Source organism: Lathyrus oleraceus, chromosome 1 (genome assembly GCF_024323335.1).
Source record: "Lathyrus oleraceus cultivar Zhongwan6 chromosome 1, CAAS_Psat_ZW6_1.0, whole genome shotgun sequence".
Taxonomy (NCBI): Eukaryota; Viridiplantae; Streptophyta; class Magnoliopsida; order Fabales; family Fabaceae; genus Lathyrus; species Lathyrus oleraceus.
In genome coordinates, this window is record NC_066579.1 from 150182374 (window position 1) to 150201515 (window position 19142).

A 19142-nucleotide genomic window follows, 5' to 3' on the forward strand; every position below is an offset into this window, starting at 1 on the left:
GTATAATATTTATTCTTTCATTCTTTATTCATCTGTTAATACAAGAATTAAAATGAACATTCGATAACCATTTCAAAGCAAGATCAAAACCTCGATCCAACGTCGAGTAATCATTTTTCAAAACCTAACAAAACCAGCACGTATTCATCCACCCTTTTGTAAGTCGATTGCTTTATGCATCGCCATCAACCTTGTAAGTCGATTGCTTCATGCATCGCCATCTACCCTTATCCCTAACACTTCTCCTTGCTCCACTCGTCAACTCTTGTTCCGATTAGGTAGCACCCATTAGATAGAACCCTTTGTATGATAACATAGGTAGGATTCTCATATCCTTTTGTATGATAACATAGGTAGGATTCCCTTATTCTTTTGCATGCTAACATTAGGTAGATATTCCCATTTGTAAATCCTAACACTTAAATACATATTGCATGACAACTCTAGGGCAGAGCTTCCCCCACTTCTAGACCTTTCCGAGCGTCTCCGATCTTGTGGCATGTAGTCCGTCCTATTGCAAAGAGGTAACTGCCTAAGACTCGATTCAGCGAGCTGCGACACCTACTGCTAGGACGTGAACACATCGCCCACTCTCCTTTGACACAACTGGTGTCCTCCTTTTGTAAGTCCATATTCAGATGGCAATCCCTATGTAGCCGAACTACGGCAACTCTGATTCTCATGTTCAGATGAGATACGTAGGCACAAGATGCGATGTCTTGCCGAGTTTAACTGACAACTAACAACTAATCCTTGTTTGTTTTCGCCCTCATTGCGATTCTTTTCTCTCGCCCTCGTTGCGATCGAGACCTTCCATTTCTCTTGCCCTAGTTGCAATCGAGACTTTTGTTCCCGTTAGTTAGCCGAACTACGGCAACTCTGATTCTCATGTTCAGATGAGATACGTAGGCACAAGATGCGATGTCTTGCCGAGTTTAACTGACAACTAACAACTAATCCTTGTTTGTTTTCGCCCTCATTGCGATTCTTTTCTCTCGCCCTCGTTGCGATCGAGACCTTCCCTTTCTCTTGCCCTAGTTGCAATCGAGACTTTTGTTCCCGTTAGTTAGCCGAACTACATTATGCTCTGATTCTCATTCCAGATGAGATATGTAGGCATAAGGTGCGATGTCTTGGCGAGCACACATCTCTTTCACCCATAGGTAGCCGAGCTACGAAGACTCTGATTCTCATATTCATATGAGATACGTATGCAATGGATGCGATATCTGTGCGAGTCATTTTTCTCTTGACCCTTTTAGTAAATAGTACATTAGATAGACACACACCCTTTAGACAAGAACAACAAGAGTGGATCCCGTAGAGTACTACGGATGCGTAGGGGTGCTAATACCTTCCCTTCGCATAATCGACTCCCGAACCCAAGATTTGGTTGCGAGACCTTGTCTTTTCCTTTCCTCTCTTCAGGTTTACTTCGAGCGTTTCCTTTCCCTCCTTTGGGATAAATAACGCACGGTGGCGACTCTTCTGTCATCTTTTTCTTTCGCCGGTTGTTTTTTCGCACACTGTGTTTTTCAGGTTGCGACAGCTGGCGACTCTGCTGGGGACCCGGTTTCCCTAAGCGAGTCCCTCCTAGCTTTTGTAGGTTTCTTGTTTGTTGGGTGTTTATTCTTTTGTACAGTTATTTATTTTCAGCATTTACCTGCTTTACCTTATTGCATTCATGTACATATGTTTGCTGTATCTGTGGGTTTTATGGGTTGTTTGTTTGTTGGGTTGGGACTGTTCTATGAGAGATAAGCCCACTACCCAGGCTTGAGTGTACACATAGGTGTTAGAGTGGATAGTCATGAGGCTTGCGTGGCATGTTGCTATGTTAAGTTGTTCATGAGACCCACATTCCAGACGAGGTTTCTGTTGGATATATTTTGTCCTATGGGTGTTCCATAACGACAGATATTCCTTTAGAAATCGTCGACTCTGGTGACCATTTCCCGAGAACTCAGTCGAGGCCTCTCCTCTGAGACGCGTTTATGTTAGCTCTGGTGGGCGCATTCTCGCTGATCAATCCGAGGACCCCGAGACTGGGAACATGCTTTAGGATGTCCTGTTGAGGGGAGTCAGTGGAGGTCTTTTATCCCGTAATAATGCCAAACCTTCAGTGGTAAACGTATTATTCGCGACTGAAGGGCTGAAGTTGACGAACTTCTGTTCTTAGAACCTACCAGTGAGGGGCGGGTTAAATTCAGGAAACCTTAACCTCCAACCAACCCGGTTTTCTGGAGCAGAGATCTGATCTTATATTATATTCTTCAGTGGGTTTTCTCTTCAGACAGTGCAACCCGACAGATGTTCAGGCAGATACAGCAGTCCTGATTTCCATGTCACCGTATTGCATCACATCATTTTGCATTCATATCACTTAATACATGTTTATCTATTCCCAGGGGTTTATATCTTCTTCTTGATTCCGGTCGGGGTTCTCTTGTTTTTCTACGATGGACATTGGCAGAAAGAGACACGTCGCCTACAAGTTTCCAGTGGTTTGTTTGGAGCCTATTCAACAACTGATGAAGTTAATGGATCACGATTCTCTAGAAGGATTCCGGAAGGATTACGGTTTGATTCTAAGCTTCGTCACGGTTCTCTCCAAAGATCAACATGATGCTCTATTCACACTGCTGCAGTTCTATGACCCTCCATTGAGGTGTTTCACATTCCCGGATTATATTTTGGTCCCTACTTTGGAGGAGATTGCCAGTTTTCTCAGAGTTCCTATCAAGTCACAGTTGTTGTTCTACAGTTCTGAGTTTCTGCCCGATCTCAGCATGGTTGCTTCGGCCACATATTTGGGGAAATCAGTCTTGAAGGCTAATATGTGTCAGAAGGGAGGAGTCAGTGGTTTTCATTTGAGTTTCTTGCTGGGAGAAGCAAAGAAGAAACTTGAAGATGGTGACCAGAGGGGTTTCAATGCTGTGTTGGCTCTTTGTGTGTATGGGATTGTCCTGTTCCCTAATGTTGCCAAATTTGTGGACATGGACGCAATACGCCTCTTCGTGTTGGGAAATCCAGTGCCGACCTTGCTAGGAGATTTCTTTCATTCGGTGCACCACAGGAATGAGAATAGAAAAGGAGGATTATTGAATTGTTGTGCGCCTTTGTTTTATAAGTGGTTCAGTTCTCACCTACCCAAATCAGGAGCGTTCGTTGATGTCGAGGACTCGTTGAGTTGGTCGAAGAGATTGATGGGGTTGAGAGCTGAAGATATTTCTTGGTGGTCTGACCGGAGCTTGCTTCGGGCGGATATTATTCACAGTTGTGGGAACTTCCCAAATGTACCGTTGGTAGGAAGAAGAGGAGGAATCAACTATAATCCTTCTCTAGCAGTCAGACAGTTTGGATATGCTTTAAGAACTCCGCCTTTGGAAAAGGATATGGAAGAATCTCTGTTTTTCCATTCTTCGCTTGATTTGACTGTATCCCGTAAGGCAGCTGAGGCCTGGCTCAAGGTGATCAAGAGAGGAAGAACTGTGCTTGGAAAAGGAGATTGTAGAACTTACCCTCAGTATGGAGAGTGGCTTCAAGGAAGAGTCGAAGAGTTGGGTCTGCCGTTTCCTATAGAAGAACCTTTGTATCCACCTACTCCTGCGCAGTCAACAATGGTGAGCCGAGAGGAGTATGAAAAATTGAAGAAAGCCATGGAGGAGCTTCAAATTGAAAACTCGGAGTTAAGTGTAAAGTTGCAAGACTATATGCATCAATTCCATGAGGCAGAATATCAGAAGGGGGAAGCCGTCAGATTGCAAGGGGAAGCAGAAAGGAAATTAGCTGTGGAGGTGGACTTCTTCAGGAAGACAGACAAGGCCTTGGGATCATCCAGGTCTGAGTTGAGGCGAGTCAAGCAACAGTTAATGGATGCTCATGGTAAATTAGCTGGGTGGCAAGAGCAATGGGATGCATTTTCAACTTCTCGGAAGGCAAGGGAGGAGGAGATGGTGGCCGAACTGGCTGGTCAGATGGAGAAATTGAAGACTTCGCTAAAGGAGAAGAACAATGAGCTTCTGTGCGCCCGTTCTACTAATGGTTACATCACCGATCAACTCAATGAGGCTCGAGGACAGATTGAAGAACTTAAGGTGTTGGCAGGTTTGAAGAAATCCAGACTTGAAGAGGTATTCGGAGAAGATGACGGGAATTACTACAGAGAGCACATCAACGAGTTGGATGGAGTTATTCACCAGAGGAATCTGCTTATCCGGCGTTTGATAGAATTCCCAGATCATCCTGACACGATAGCATTGCTGGCTGAAGTGAGGAGCAGTCCTCATGGTTTGTACACAGGAGGCTGAGTCCTGATTATTGCTCCTCCCTTTACTTATTGCTTTGTTGTTGTGTAGTGATGATCCACAGGCTTGTTGTGGAGATCCTCTTTTGATGTACTTTCGGCTAAGGCCCCTTTCCTTGAACTTGTTTGATGGTTTCCCTTTATTGCATATTGATCTCAGAGGTTTATCCATGACTCGGTCTTCTTGCACTATTCACCTGATGTGAGACTGGAATCAAGGGGGTAGAATACCTTTTGGATTTGATAAACATGTCATTGCATTTACATATTCATTTTCATATCTTGCATAACAGGTACCGCTGCGGTGTTCTCATATTATTTGGTGTTCCACTAGCAGGATAGCTGATTCAGGAATTCACCGATACGGAACCCGCAGAAACCAGCAGAAAGCAATGGAAAGTCTACAAGCAGAACTTGCTGAGATGAGGGTCCGCATGAACCAATTCATGGATGTGGTTCAGGGAGTAGCGCAAGGACAGCAAGAGATTAGACAAATGATACAAAGGAATCCCGCAACTACTCAACCAGAGGTCGTGACTGATCCTCCAATTGCAGAGGTTAATGGACCGGGGCCTGTCCCGATCCCACATAACAACCACGATCAACAACCCATTCACGATGATCAAGATGATCCGTTCTTACTGCCAGAAGACTTTGGCATGGGCCATGGCATGGATCCCATGTTCAGGAGATTAGAGGAGAGGCTGAAGGCGGTAGAAGGACAAAACCCCCTGGGGGTAGATGTTTCTGACTTGGGATTGGTCCCAGGCGTGAGGGTCCCACCAAAGTTCAAAGTCCCAATCTTTGACAAGTACAATGGTAGCTCTTGCCCGAAGACCCATGTGCAAGCCTACTTCCGAAAGATGGTTGCATACTCTGATGACGAGAAGCTACTTATGTACTTCTTCCAGGACAGCCTAGCTGGGGCATCCCTGGAATGGTACATGAGGTTGGATAGCGCCCATATCCGTTGCTGGAGGGATTTGGCGGAAGCTTTCGTGAAGCAATACCAGTATAATGCAGACATGGCCCCGGACAGAACTCAACTCCAGAACCTGTCTCTTAAAAGCAATGAGTGCTTCAGGGAATACGCTCAACGCTGGAGGGAGACAGCTTCCCATGTTCAACCTCCCATGTTGGAAAAGGAAATGGCTAACATGTTCATGAATACGTTGCCTGGACCTTACCTGGAGCGTCTGGTGGGGTGCAATGCCTCCAACTTTGCTGATGTGGTCTCTACCGGAGAGAGGGTAGAGAATTACCTGAAGACCTACAAGAGCCACAATGGAGGTGGATCTTCATCAGGAGTAAAGAAGCCATTTATGGGAGGACAGAAGCAGAGGGAGGGGGGTGTGAATTTTGTGTCTTCATATCAAAACAGGAGGAATAATTTTCAAAACTATCATCAGCGACCATATGTTGCAGCTGTGACTATCCCGGCTGCAGCACCACTACAACAACAACAACCACAACGTCAGCAAACTCAGTATCAACAACAACAACAGCCAGGTAACAGACCCGCCTATCAACAGAGGCAGAGGATGATGGACCGGCGTTTCGACACTCTTCCAATGTCGTGCGCTCAGCTGCTTTCTAGTCTTCAACAACTACAACTTGTGCAGTTACGCACTCTGGCTCCTCCTGTTGGTAGACTTCCGGTGGGTTACGATGCCAATGCTACGTGTAGTTTCCACTCTGGGGCACCTGGCCACAATATTGAGAACTGCAAAGCTTTTAAGCACGTAGTTCAGGACCTCATAGATTCAAAGGCTATCAACCTTGCACCGGCTCCTAATGTCGTCAACAATCCCATGCCACAGCATGGTGGTGCAAACGTGAATATGCTGGAAGAAGAAGCCAAGTCCGTTAAGGATGTGTTGAAGTTGAAGACTCCGTTGTTGGAAATTAAGAAATGCTTGCTGAAGGCCGACGTTTTCCCCGGTTGTGGGAAAGGTTGTTTGGATTGCGCTACACAGGGTAAGGATTGCTTGAAGCTGCAGCAGGGTATCCAGGTCTTGCTTGACAATGGTACCCTCCAAGTTGAAGACTTGTCTGTCAAAGAGTTTGCTGAAGGGGTAGTTGAAGAGGTGTTTGAAGATGCTGTTGAAGAATTCACAGATGTTGTTCCTGCTGACTGTGTATTTCCCATTGATGTATTTAATTTTTCAAATGTTGTTGCTGATATACCAAACAATGTGTCTGATTTTGATGTAACTGAACTTGATTCCGATGTTCCGGATGTTTTTGTTTCAATGAATGAGATTCCTGAGTATGACTATGATGTCGCTACTATCACCATCTTTTACCCGACTAATCAGATCAGTGTGCCAGAAGCGCAACCAGTGCCACCAGTGCGACCGGCCGCTATGACAATCACAACCCCTGGTCCTTTACCTTTCACAAGCGATAGGGCCATTCCTTGGCATTATGGGGGGAGTGTATACACACACGATCATGGGGTGGAACGACCTTTGAAGGTAGAAGAGGGTCAAAAGTCTGAACTCGAAGTTGAAGGTCCCGCAGTGGACAATGTTGGTGGAATCGGGCGATTCACCAGGAGTGGCAGACTATTCTCGCCACCCGTTACCCAAACTGAGAGCACTGATGCCGCGGTTAAGGCCAAAGGCAAACAAGTTGTAAATGAGGGCACTTCTGCACCCCAGACTGTCTCAGAGCCTACTTTCTCGAATGATGTGGACGAGCTCTTAAGAATTATAAAGAAAAGCGACTACAAAGTAGTCGATCAGTTGATTCAGACGCCGTCTAAGATATCCATTCTCTCACTCCTGTTGTGTTCAGAGGCACACAGGGAGGCACTTCTGAAGGTCCTTAATGCTGCATATGTGCCTCAGGAGATCTCAGTAAACCAACTAGAAGGGATCATTGCAAATGTTCATGCAAGCAACGGGTTTGGTTTTACTGATTCTGACTTAACACCAGCTGGACGCAACCATAACAAAGCTTTGCATATCTCAATGGAATGCAAAGACACCGTGTTATCTCATGTTCTGGTGGATACAGGTTCCTCTCTCAATGTGCTACCCAAGAGAGCCCTGTCAAGGTTAGAAGTAGAAGGTTTGATCTTGAAACCTTCCGATCTCATGGTGAGAGCCTTCGATGGTTCTAAGAGGTCGGTGTTTGGAGAGGTAGAATTGCCAATTCAGATTGGATCACAAACCTTCAGCACCGTATTCTATGTGATGGATATCAGTCCCTCGTACAGTTGCCTTCTGGGTCGTCCTTGGATCCCCAATGCTGGGGCAGTCTCCTCAACACTGCATCAGAAGATCAAGTTCCCAGTCAATGGAAGAATTGTCACCGTCTGTGGTGAGGAGGACATACTGGTAAGTAACCTGTCTACCTTCAAGTACGTAGAGGTAGAAGGTGAAATTCATGAGACTCTCTGTCAGGCCTTTGAGTCAGTTCAGATCAAGGATGCAGCTCCGGTGGAAGAGGTTAAACCAGGTGCCTCTATCTCATCCTTCAAGCAGGCACAGGCCTTGGTGGATTCAGGTGTTGCTCCCAGTTGGGGACGTCTGTTGGAGTTACCAATGAAAGACGACAAGTTCGGGATTGGGTATCAACCAGCGCTGACTTCTACAACTTCAGCACTTCAGACTCGTCAGGGGCCGATTACTTTCTCCAGTGCTGGCGTCATCCAATATGGCCAGATCTCGGCGATCAGCGATGAAGATGGGGATAATGATTGCGACATCGACAACTGGGTGCGTCCGAGGATCCCGGGTGAAGTCATCAACAATTGGTCTTTCGAGGAATTTGTCCAAGTCACTCTTCTAGAGGAATGCACATCACCGGATCCTATTGATAACGATTCTGCTATGGCTCGCTTCGACTTCGAAAACCCAATCTTCTAAGTTGAAGAAGAGGGTGATGAAGACTGTGAACTCCCTGAAGAACTTGCCAGGCTGTTAAAGCAAGAGGAAAGGGTCATTCAACCACATCAAGAGGCTACTGAAGTGATTAATCTCGGCGCCGAGGACGCCAAGAGAGAAATCAAGATAGGGGCTGCTTTGGAAGACGATGTAAAGAAGGGGTTGATTGAACTGTTGCAAGAATATGTTGACATCTTCGCCTGGTCTTATCAGGACATGCCAGGGCTTGACACAGATATTGTGGTACACCGTTTGCCTCTCAAAGAAGGTTGTCCTCCGGTCAAGCAGAAGCTCAGAAGAACAAGACCAGAGATGGCTGTAAAGATAAAGGAAGAAGTGCAGAAACAGTTGGATGCAGGGTTCCTAGCGGTTACCAATTATCCGCCATGGGTCGCAAACATCGTTACAGTACCTAAGAAAGATGGAAAGGTACGGATGTGTGTCGACTACCGGGATCTGAACAGAGCTAGCCCTAAAGATGATTTCCCATTACCTCACATCGATGTTTTGGTGGATAACACAGCTCAGTTCTCGGTATTCTCCTTCATGGATGGCTTTTCTGGCTATAACCAAACCAAGATGGCACCAGAAGACATGGAGAAGACAACTTTCATAACCCCATGAGGCACCTTCTGCTACAAGGTGATGCCGTTTGGTCTGAAAAACGCTGGGGCAACATATCAACGAGCTATGATGACTCTGTTCCATGACATGATTCATCATGAAATCGAGGTTTATGTGGACGATATGATTTCCAAATCTCAAACAGAAGAAGAACATCTGGTGAATCTGCAGAAATTGTTTGAGCGTTTAAGGAAATTCAAGCTGAGGCTTAATTCGAACAAGTGCACTTTCGGGGTGAGATCTGGAAAATTGCTGGGTTTTATTGTTAGCGGAAAAGGGATTGAGGTGGATCCTGACAAAGTGAAAGCAATACAGGAAATGCCTGAGCCAAGAACAGAGAAGCAAGTCCGTGGTTTCTTAGGGAGGTTGAACTACATTGCAAGGTTCATCTCTCACCTAACAACCACGTGTGAGCCAATTTTCAAATTGCTGAGGAAAGATCAGGCTATCAGGTGGAATGACGATTGTCAAAGGGCTTTTGAAAAGATAAAAGAGTATTTGCAGAATCCCCCTATCCTCATGCCTCCAGTCCCAGGGAGACCGCTGATTATGTACTTGACAGTACTAGACAATTCCATGGGTTGTGTTCTCGGTCAACACGACGAGACAGGTAAGAAAGAGCATGCCATCTACTACTTGAGTAAGAAGTTCACAGATTACGAGTCGAGATACTCAATGCTTGAGAAGACATGTTGTGCACTTGCATGGGCTCCTAAGCGATTGAGACAATATATGCTGACTCACACAACTTTACTGATCGCCAAAATGGATCCAGTCAAGTACATATTTGAGAAGCCAACTCTCACCGGAAGGGTGGCTCGTTGGCAAATGGTACTGACAGAGTACGACATCCAGTATACATCCCAAAAAGCCATCAAAGGGAGTATTCTGTCAGACTATCTTGCTCAGCAACCGATTGATGATTATGAGCCAATGAAGTTTGATTTTCCAGATGAAGACATCATGTTCCTCAAGATGAAAGACTGCGAAGAGCCAGTTGTTGAGGAGGGACCTGATCTAGACGAAAAGTGGATTTTGTTGTTTGATGGGGCCGTCAATGCCAGAGGAAGTGGAATTGGCGCTGTCATTACTACTCCGAGAGGTGCCCACATGCCTTTCACCGCTCGTCTGACTTTTGAGTGCACAAATAATGAAGCTGAGTACGAGGCCTGTATCTTGGGTATCGAGCAAGCCATTGATTTGAGAATCAAGACTCTGGACATCTTCGGAGATTCAGCTCTAATGATCAATCAAGTGAATGGTGATTGGAACACTCTTCAGCCTACTTTGGTCCCCTACAGAGATTACACGAGAAGACTGTTGACTTTCTTCACAACAGTAAAATTGTATCATATACCTCGTGATGAGAACCAGATGGCGGACGCACTTGCTACTCTATCCTCCATGATCAAGGTAATTCGTTGGAACCATGCTCCCAGGATCGATGTGATGCGCCTCGACAGGGCCGCGTATGTGTTTGCTGCTGAACTGGTAGCTGATGACAAGCCCTGGTATCACGACATCAAATGCTTTCTGAAGAATCAAGAGTACCCTGCAGGGGCATCCAACAATGACAGAAAGACTTTGAGAAGATTGGCAGGCAGTTTCTTCTTGAACAAGGACGATGTGATGTATAAGAGGAACTTCGACATGGTTTTGCTCAGATGCGTGGACAGACACGAAGCGGACATGTTAATGCAGGAAGTTCATGAAGGCTCCTTCGGTACTCACGCCGGCGGACATGCAATGACTAAGAAATTGCTGAGAGCGGGTTATTACTGGATGACCATGGAATCAGATTGTTTCAAGTATGCTCGGAAGTGCCATAAATGCCAGATTTATGTTGATAAGGTGCATGTACCGCCGAATCCTCTGAATGTGATGTCTTCGCCATGGCCGTTTGCAATGTGGGGCATTAACATGATTGGAAAGATTGAGCCGACTGCTTCCAATGGGCATCGCTTCATCCTTGTTGCCATTGACTATTTCACCAAGTGGGTCGAAGCAGCATCGTTCGCGAATGTCACCAGACATGTGGTTGCCCGTTTCATCAAGAAAGAAATCATTTGTCACTATGGGATTCCCGAAAGAATCATTACTGATAATGGTTCCAATCTCAATAACAAAATGATGAGGGAGTTGTGCCAGAACTTCAACATTCAGCATCACAATTCTTCCCCCTATCGTCCTAAGATGAACGGTGCTGTTGAGGCAGCAAATAAGAACATAAAGAAGATTGTGCAGAAGATGGTCGTTACGTACAGAGATTGGCACGAGATGCTACCCCTCGCCTTGCATGGGTACCGCACTTTAGTACGTACGTCGACCGGGGCGACCCCTTACTCCCTGGTGTATGGTATGGAAGCAGTCCTACCTGTTGAAGTGGAGATTCCTTCTCTAAGAGTCCTGTTGGATGTCAAGCTAGATGAAGCTGAATGGATTCGGACAAGGTTCAATGAGTTGAGTCTTATCGAAGAGAAGCGAATGGCAGCCATTTGTCATGGGCAGTTGTATCAGAGTCGGATGAAGAGAGCCTTTGACCAGAAAGTGCGCCCTCGATGTTTCCAAGTCGGAGATTTGGTGTTGAAAAGGATCCTTCCTCCTCAGACGGATCACAGGGGCAAGTGGACTCCTAACTATGAGGGACCGTATATCGTCACCAAGGTTTTCGATGGTGGGGCCTTAATGCTTGCAACGATGGATGGTGAAGACTTCACTTCCCCGGTAAACTCAGACGCAGTTAAAAAATACTTCGCATAAAATAGACCCGCTGGACGGTAAAAAGAACAGTCCAGGCAAAAATGGGCATCCCGACGAACCAAGAAGATGAAAAGGTTCGGGCAAAAATTAGGGATTTAAAAATGAAAAGATCGTATACCCGGTAAGTTGAAAACCTGAAAAGGCAACTTAGGCAAAAATGGGTATCCCGGTGGATTGAAAACCCGAAAAGGGAAATCCAGGCAAAAGTTAGGGATTTAGCGAATGACTGCGTTCTGAGTTAGTTCTGAATCTCATCTCATGTCGGTGACTGGAAACTTTCAAAAGGGTAGGAAACAGTCCAATCACCTTTTCAGAAGGCTGATCATCTGGAGGATCTTGAAGACGGGCAAGTCATAGCAGAATTGGAACCCAATAGAAATCCATTTCACATTGCCATTAGATTAATTCTTGTTTTGCGATTACCTCTTTCTAGGGATTGCTTCCTGATGTAAATGCCTATTCAGAGGCCATTCAATCAATAAAATCATGTTACTCAGTATATCTCCGTTTTCATTTTCATTTTACTGTTTTGTTTGCAAAAATGACGTCCGAATTTTTGATAAATATTGCATCATGACACATAAGGGCTTTACAGGTATATGCTTAATAAACATTTAAAGTTGATGTGAATTTTAAGTGCTTTGGATCATCTATTCAGAACAGATACCCTCGGGGCATTTCCTAAGTATGTGTGTCAGACTATACACTCCCCAGCGGAGTTGACAGTACCAGACTGTATCTTCCCAGCAGAAGCAGCTGCTCCTCAGAGTTCGATGTCAGATCGAGGATTTCAATCCCAGATCGATGATCTCTTTCCTGGAAGCATAACCTCGGTACCGTATCGGTGTTTGCTCCCCCCTGCTGAGTCATCTCTCGTAGATTATGGTTGCCAGAACCACTATCGCTTCCCCCAACAACAGGTTTGCAGCGCCGTTCTCTCCCCAGTTAGAGTCTCGGTATCTCGTCATTGCCAGAACACCGCGTGGCCGGTCATTTCCCCACATAGTTCATTATGATGTGCATCTCCAACAGTAGTGCCAGGGTCCAGAAGATTGTGATCATTTCCCCAACAGGATTCCTTGCTTCAGCTTGGCATTTTCCCCAGCATTTCGCATCCCTGCATGTAGAATCATATTGCATTGCATCCTCCCAAATCGCGTAGCATTTCCATTTTCATGGAGCATTACGCCATCGCAAAATTCAAACATACGCATGTAAGCATAAAACATTCTCGGTATCCCAAGTGATAAGCCAGAAGTTTGTTTCCGGTGCTCAGACTGAAAGTTTGTTCATGACTTATTATCCCCAACATGGGTCGTTGGCCCACGTGCCGCCTCAATTATCATTTTCCCTATTTCTGCCGAGGCTCATAGGCATGAAGTTTCCGGTATCCAGACCGGAGTGGCATTCAGGCCAGTTTCCGATTTTCAAATCGAAGAAGTTTCCGACATTCAGGTCGATGCAACTTGTGGCATTCAGGCCAGTTTCCGGTATCCAGACCGAAGTGGCATTCATGCCAGTTTTTTCCGATTTTCAGATCGAAGAAGTTTCCGACATTCAGGTCGAAGTACTTGTGGCATTCAGGCCAGTTTCCGGTATCCAGACCGAAGTGGCATTCAGGCCAGTTTTTCCGATATTCAAATCGAAGAAGTTTCCGACATTCAGGTCGATGCAACTTGTGGCATTCAGGCCAGTTCCCGGTATCCAGACCGAAGTGGCATTCAGGCCAGTTTCCGATGTTCAGATCGAAGAAGTTTCCGACAATCAGGTCGAAGTACTTGTGGCATTCAGGCCAGTTTTCCGATTTTCAGATCGAAGAAGTTTCCGACGATCAAGTCGAAGTACTTGTGGCATTCAGGCCAGTTTTCCGATTTCCAGATCGAAGTGGTGTTCAGACCAGATTTCCGGTGATCAGACCAACATTGATACTCTCATATTCCGATGCTTAGTGTTCAGACTAATGTGCGGCGTTCAGGCCATGGGTATTCCTGTGTTACCATTTATTTTGGTATCCAGGTCAACTTTTTGTTTCGGTACTCAGGCTGATTTTCACCGTACCAGACGGATTCTTCTTTTGAGATTGCTTCTTTCCCGATTCTGACAGGCATTGTTATTTATTTCATAGGGATTCAGGATCAAAATCCGGGTCTTCTTAGTATTTAACCATCTCCCACTATGATCATATGAAGAACGTCCTGCTTCATATTCTCTAGTTGAAGACGCTTAAATAGGGGCAACTGTCATACCCCGATTTTGGTCCTGAATTTTTTATGTTTTTATTTTTGTTTAGCATGTTTGGCCTAACCTTACTTTGGTCTTATATGAGGATTGGTCTTGGTCCAAAGTCATGGTGTTGTTCATGTGATTGTTAATACTCATATGGTCTTGGTCATCCAAACAACCAACCTTCTTGTGTCACAAGCCAATTGCCAATCATGCCACTTGATTCATGAATATCCCTTTCAAACCCTAATCTTGTGCCCTCATTTCATGGCCTTGTTAACCTATATTGTCAGTCAAGTTATTTTCTTTTTCAAAGTCAGGCATCCAAGTCATAAATAAACCAATGGTAAAACCAAATTTCAAATCATTTTTCAAACCATTTCAATCCATTTCATGTCATTTTAAACCATTACATTTGATTCTACACAAGAAAATACAAGTCTTGACATTTTTGAGCAAATGTTGATTTTGGTCAATAGTTGACTTTTCGGTCAACTTTGACCAAAGTCAATCCAAAATCCAAAAGCCCTAATTTTCACCACAATCATCAATCATTTGCCCATTTACAAGAAAAATGCAAATAAAATTGAATTTTAACCAATTGTTGACTTTGGTCAACATTTGACTTTTTGGTCAACTTTGACCAAAGTCAACCCTATGCCATTGGTCATCCCTAATCACTAAATGGCTGGCCATAACTCTCATTCCATTATCCATTTCCACATGCTCTTTGATTTAACCATGTGGACTTGTTTCTTCATGCTTGGTTATGCCTTGAACTTTTGGAATCTTGCTTTTCCAATTAACCATCCTACTGCATTTACCCTGCTGCACCAACTTGTTGCAAAGCCAAATCTGCACCAAACCAAAGTCAAATTTCATTTCTTTCTCAGTTAAAACATTTGCACCAATTGAGAGTTGTAGACTTGAGCATCCCGAGTACTACAGTTTTGCCCAGGGACTTGTTCTTTGACAGATTAACGGATTACAAAATTGTGATTGGAGACTTCAAGATGCTTTCATCTGGAGATTTCAGGATGCCACCTTTTCAGTTCAAGTTTTTTATGCCACTCTGACATTTACTACTATTACAGTTGTATTGGTTTTGCCTTGGATTATGCCTATGAAAACTCGTGAAATGTGCTCAAAATGGAACCTCTACATGTCTGCTTCTGTTCCTGCGGAAGTCCATAATATGATTATGTGAAAGAGTATTTGAACTAGAAAGGAGGTTAATGAGAAGCTAAAGAGTTTAAGTGCACCTATTGTTGGTTTGATTTTGCAAAGGAGTCGTATTGTTACCGACAATGATGGTCATTATGCTTCTAGTACTACGTACTTGTATCCACTAACTGATGGTGATACAAGGCAGGGATTAAACAACTTGCAAGCAACAATGGATTCCAGTTTGGTAACCAAGTAAAGGAACCTGTGACTTGCAAGTGTCATACCCCAATTTTGTCCGGTCATATTTAAAATTTTCATAAAATTAATTTCATTTTTTTAAATTTAACATCATATGCACATCATGGCATACCTTTCATCACGAGAATACTTCACTTTAGTTTCCTATCATTATTATGCCATTTTCATACTACCTAGAAACGTGCATTTCATAAAATCCATTTCATTAAAGAGTATGATTTATTATATGAATGTAAGAAAAGGGATATAGTGAAAGGATATTTCTTAAGGTGGGATACCAATATGGATCAAGGACACGTTTGAGTTTCATCTTGACAACACCATAATACTGAATCCATAAGCAAAGTCATGAACATGGTTTATTACAGACAGTAATCGTTGACACGCCATGGACTAGTTTATTTTACTTCTTGCACCTTACTGAACCAAGTTACCAAGTTGGCAAGAGTTGAAGAGATATTAAATGAATGACTTAAATTCGCAAATTCACATTTTTTGTTCTTCATTTATAACCATCATGGCCTTAGGCCAAGGATTAAGAGATCTTTTGCTCAAACGTGTATCAAATGGCCAATGATCCCAAAATACAATATGGCACGGTTTAAAAATGTCAATAAAGAAATACATTGGCTGAATAAATTTTGGATTTTTTTTACAAACACAATTGTTTCAAGTATAACCATGAGAAGTCACGCTGTTGGTTACAAACAGTCCAATGATCTAAGTTACGTTACAATCAAGTCAAACGAAAGGAATAAGCTTCAAACTGGAAATTAAACATCCCTTTGCCATGATGCTTTCCTAGATTTTCCCTGCAGCCCATTACAATCTCGCTCCACAGCCTACAAAGTCCACAAACCAAGCAACATGCCTTAACAGTTTTGTGTTGAGGAATTAGGCCCTGCGAAAAAATACCGAGCTGAAATTCAAAGCAGCCAAGAGAATCAATGACATTACAAGAAGAAACAGATTTCCAAAAGATTTAACAAGCAACATGCCGTGTCCGGATAAGCGCAGTCCAGCCTGCATCACCTGTATCACACAAATTTAACCAAGGTTTCAGTACACTTATTATGGCCTATGTTTTATAATCAATGTTCATCACTAAGCCAAGGAGAAATATGGGAATTCCACCGAGAGTGTTGCCGATAGAGTTTACGGCATGTTTAAACTCAGTCTTCTACATGAAAAAAAAAAGTCCGCTTGATGCATGAAATTACATCAGAGTCTTCAAAAACTGGGACTCCAAGTCTTTCGAACTAAGGATGTCCAAAACGGCTGCGTTTGCACCGGACCGGAGTGCTATTATTTACAACAATTTGTTTGATTATGGTAGGTCATCATTCAACAAAGATTTTATCCAGAAAAATGTAAGGTTGGATGCTACGTTGAAGAACCACGAAGAGGATGTTATCCCAAATATAGACTGTCAGGATCTTCAGCAAACAGGCACCTACACTACAGTCAATTTACACCAGCATCAGGAAAATGGCAGTGAAAGGCTTATGGCGCATGAGCTGAAGGCTATGGTCATTACCTTTCAAAACAGAAGTGAAATCATGGAACTTGAAGTTACTCGCCAACTTATGTCGGCATAACAGCACCCTGCAATATAACAAATCCATTCAAAATTCCCAAGAGTTTCGGATGTCCAAGAATTGTCGAAACAGTAAGACGCCGCAAGATACCGTGGAGTTTAGCAAAACTGTGAGCCACAAATAACCGACCATATTGCAGGATAGAAATCCACTGCAGGGCCATTTGGTTAACATCAGAAACCTGCATATCACAAATGCACCCTTATAAGATCACCAACCATACATCTTACAACGCTCGAATAATTTCATAACAGCCATACCAGGAGTAGAACAATAAACAAATGAAGAACAAGTTATTTTCAAGTTTGTACATAAAAAGCATCCTAAGAATGGACTTTGATACCTTAACTTGTTAATTATGCACGAGCCACTTCATGAAATTGACTGGTACATGACCTGTAAAGAAGCAACCTGCAATACATTTTTAATACCATAAGAGCCACGCGGTGACGTAAAGCAGATTTAGCATAACTACACCATGATACCAAGATGCACGACGCATAACGTACCTAAGGCCGAACAGGACAAAATGCTGCCGTTATACACCAGCCCGGAATCACTACAACAACAAAGTGATACCAAGCATCATGAATTCACCATCACCATGACTTCAATCTTTACAACAGCCAATAATGCACAACCACATGCCAAACTCATGATGCAAGTCTATCCATCACATAACTATGCCATCTACCTACCTGTCATCATTCAAAAAAACCTGCATCAAACCAACATTTAACCTAACTAATACCATGCTCAGACCAACACCAAACGCATAAATTCTAATGGCCTACCCATCCTTCAACCAAAACCAAACATGTCCTAAGATATGTGAGAGAAACCAATCCAGCAGTCAGCATTCAAGATAGCATGATAGCATGACAAAACCTGCAAAGCCATGGCACATTGAAGTCAGGCATAGAATTGGCAAAGTTTAAGGATTCATAAAAATCAATACAAGAAAATACCTGTCACGATGAAACATACTCGTCAATCTTCCAAACCTTGTAAACATGCATCTATCACAACATAAACCTATTGCAAAATCAGAACACGAGCTTAAAAAAAAAACAAATGGCAAATGCTAAGTAAAATAGACAATTACTGCAGTGAAAAGTAAAAAATAGGTGGTTACCACGGATTCACTACAGACAAAACCTCATCCTGCCATTTGAGGGACCACACCGATTTGAAGCACCACTAACTCTGAGAAATTCTGCTACCTAACGGAATGATTCTCCCACTAACTTGCCAAGCTCATGAGAGAGGAATTCAAAACCTCGTACATCAAAAATGCTATAAATAAGGACCTCCAGGGATGAAGTAGGGATCCGAATTTCTGCGCCGTTACTCTGGAGAAATCATTCCAAAGCCCTAGTTAAAAAAGCTCTGTTTTGAACTTGTTGAGATTTTCACACCGAAGCTCAACAAGCTCGAGCTAAGCCCCCTGTCAAAACCGAAACGAACCCGAATCGTCAAAGAGGAAGCGAAGAAGACGGAAAGTTCGAGAGGAAGAAAGAACCTTGAAAGACCTAAGGATCATTTACCTCACCTTGCCGGGGCTGAAACGTCGGACTAGCTCCGATTTGGTATTTAACATTTCTCCTTTGCATGATTTGATATTGCCATTTTGTTTGTATCGCCTCATTGAATGCAAACCCCATGATTATTGCATAAAATTGTTGTTGCCATGGTTTTGATTTTGAGCTGAAAACTCAGGTTTCTGATTGTGTTTGTTTTCCGAATCTGGCTCTTTGGATTTTGCTGTTTGTTTAGATTTGGGTTCAGGAACGATTATTTGGTTAGGAGTTTTGATGTTGGTTTTAAGTACTCGCGACGGCGCCGCTCTGGTTGTGTAGAGGTGCCGTCGTGGATTTATGTCACTACTACCATGTTTGCTTCAAGGTTGAGGCTGAACAGAAGAGAGAAACAAAACAATTTTTAATCTTTGGCTCTATAGTAAAAACATGTTTCATTTATTTTTAAGGGTATAAATTTATATGTGTAGAGGTTTAATATTTGTTTAACACGGATGGTTTTCAAGAAGCCATTATTTTTTTATTAATTGAAAGAATTAATTATGCATAAAAACCATAAAAACCAAAGTAGGAATTGGATTGGTATTTGAGCTGGCAGTGACCATTGGATTACCCGAAGCAATATATAGAATGTTTCATGCTGCATGGGCGACACGTGTGTTTTGGGCAGACCAAATGAGATCCCATTTTCCAAATGATTAAAGCTGGCGTTTTGAATTCATTTAAATTTCTTTTTCTTTCTCTCTGCTCTACTTTAAGTGTAGATTTGGTAGTT

At 43.4% G+C, this 19142-nt stretch overlaps 1 long non-coding RNA gene across 4 annotated transcripts; it reads right to left on the minus strand.

Annotated features, from left to right (window-relative positions):
* Positions 1 to 15877: 15877 nt before the first annotated feature.
* LOC127123218 (uncharacterized) lies at positions 15878 to 18860 on the minus strand. 4 transcript variants are annotated; one of them, XR_007803580.1, is made up of 10 exons: positions 18377 to 18860; positions 17965 to 18276; positions 17798 to 17864; positions 17624 to 17717; positions 17339 to 17527; positions 17173 to 17240; positions 16920 to 17010; positions 16769 to 16836; positions 16366 to 16689; positions 15879 to 16263 (listed from the first exon to the last, which is right to left on the minus strand). It is a non-coding gene; the product is annotated as an uncharacterized LOC127123218 (long non-coding RNA). The 4 variants fall into 4 exon arrangements; XR_007803579.1 differs by having other exon boundaries at positions 15878 to 16689; positions 18382 to 18853; XR_007803578.1 differs by having other exon boundaries at positions 15878 to 16684; positions 18377 to 18853.
* Positions 18861 to 19142: the final 282 nt, after the last annotated feature.